The 1910-nt window shown below is 47.9% G+C and overlaps 1 protein-coding gene across 1 annotated transcript in view; it reads left to right on the forward strand.

The window, feature by feature from the left end:
• The window catches only part of Ptprh (protein tyrosine phosphatase, receptor type H), a 38335-nt gene that overhangs the window by 5488 nt on the left and 30937 nt on the right, over window positions 1-1910 (forward strand). The gene's annotated exons all lie outside the window — the stretch shown is intronic.

A 1910-nucleotide genomic window follows, 5' to 3' on the forward strand; every position in this document is an offset into this window, starting at 1 on the left:
TGTCTGCCTAAGCAGGTGCTTTAATCCACTGAGCTATGTGGCTGGGGCTCTTTTTAAAATTTAATTTCTGGGATGCTGTTTGTACATTGCCTGTGATGTGTTGCTTTATTGCTAGTATTTAGAACCCCTTAGAAAATGAGCACTCCAAGTTATCCTCCAGGTGTACCTGGTTTTTGGGTTTTAAGGCTGTTGGAAGATTCTACATCTTCAGTTTACTGGGGATGAGAAGTGGCTGCCTATTTGACTCAGTCCCTGGTCCTTTGGCCTGGGCCCTCAGCTTTTTTTTTTTATGACCTTTAGGCAATCTCAGTCTTGTTGTACCAGGAAGAGCAACTGGTTAGAACATGATGTCACTTGGGCTAAAGTGGTACGATCAGCAGTAAACACAGCATCAAGCACACCCAAGCAGATTACACCGTGGTAACCTTTAGTTTGCAGCCTGTAACTGTAAGAACTAGGTTGTGGTTCTATAACTAAATCTAAGACAAACCAGGAAATTTTATGTGATAAATAATCCCTCAACATGTCAATTTTACCTTTGGGGAAAACAGTTTTAAAAAGGTTAGGAGGGAAACAGAGAAATAGCAGAGAGGAAGGGGCTAAAAGCAAGGCTGAAAGAAACCAAAACAAGTCGGGGGACAAAGTGAGATCGATCATGCAGACTTTGGGAAGCTGGTGTTGAAGACAGGAAGGAGAGAGGCTAAGGAAGAAATAAAAGAAAGAACAGAACAGAACAACACCCAGAAAAAACCTAAAAACCACATTCATACTCATATAAAAACAAAGTCAAACAATGAAGAGAAAAAACAAACAAGAAAAGAGAGAGAGAAAAAAAATGTCTACTTCAAGGTTTGTCTCTGCTGTCACTGGCAGAGAATGCAGGAGAGAGTCCAGATCCATGTTGATTCACCCGAGCACCCAGCAGTAGCTTTGTGGGGGTGAAGCCGACAATCTCAGCGACGCTCCCCCTTTATTTTCCCTGACCTTCAGGCTGGTTTGGGGCCAGGAGGCTGAGACCTGACCCACTGAGCCTACAGCAGTCTGGGTGCCTTCTGCGGGCTTGAACTGAGCCGGGACCTGCCAGATGCACCCACAGTTATTCTGAGTCCCAGCTCTGTTGGCCCCTCTCCAAGATGGGTCGCTGCCAGTTGGCCTGTCCCCTGGACATCGAGTCTCGCGGGACTCACTGCCAGCCAGCACAGTCCTCCACGTGCACGTCCCCTTGCACCGCTGCGTCCTTGCTTGGAGGCCTCTGGGGTGGCCACGCACCGCCTTGTGTCTGATTCTCCCATGCGGTGAAGCCTGGCTCAGGGAGAAGCTGCAGCTGATGCGCTCACCTGTGGCTGAGTCTCTTTCTTCTCTCTCTCTCTGTGGGCTTCGGCTCTTAATCCAGATCCTTCCTGGATCTAGGGGACCCACATCTCCCCTCCTGTTCTTCTCATTGCTATATTCCAGTATCTAGAAAGCAAGTCTTAGGGAAAGCTGCTTACCACTCCAGCATTGTCCCAGAAGTCCAGTTGAAATTTGGCACCCAGTACTGAGAGATCTTCTATTCCTCGGAACTGGGGGTTCACGCCAAGGCCTTCGTACTTAGCTACATCCACAGCCCTTGCTTGATTTTGGGTTTTTTTGTGTGTATTTGTAGAGAACATTTTGCTAAATGCCCCCAGCAGGAATTGAACTTTTGATCCTCCTCACTCAGCCTCCTAGAGTTCTGGGATTAGGGGACACAGCTCTACCCTTGGCTGTTAGTCTCCCCTTTCCTAGGGATCGGTGTGGAGTGCTTGAGAACAGATAGGAGGATGTGACAGGTTCTGTGACAGCCACATAAAAATGTGGAAACCCCCAGCTGAAATGGGTCATGTCAGGGTATAACATGTTGTGTGACAGGCGTAAAACCCTTCCACGTC

This window comes from Octodon degus, unplaced genomic scaffold (genome assembly GCF_000260255.1).
Source record: "Octodon degus isolate 3935 unplaced genomic scaffold, OctDeg1.0 scaffold00320, whole genome shotgun sequence".
NCBI lineage: Eukaryota > Metazoa > Chordata > Mammalia > Rodentia > Octodontidae > Octodon > Octodon degus.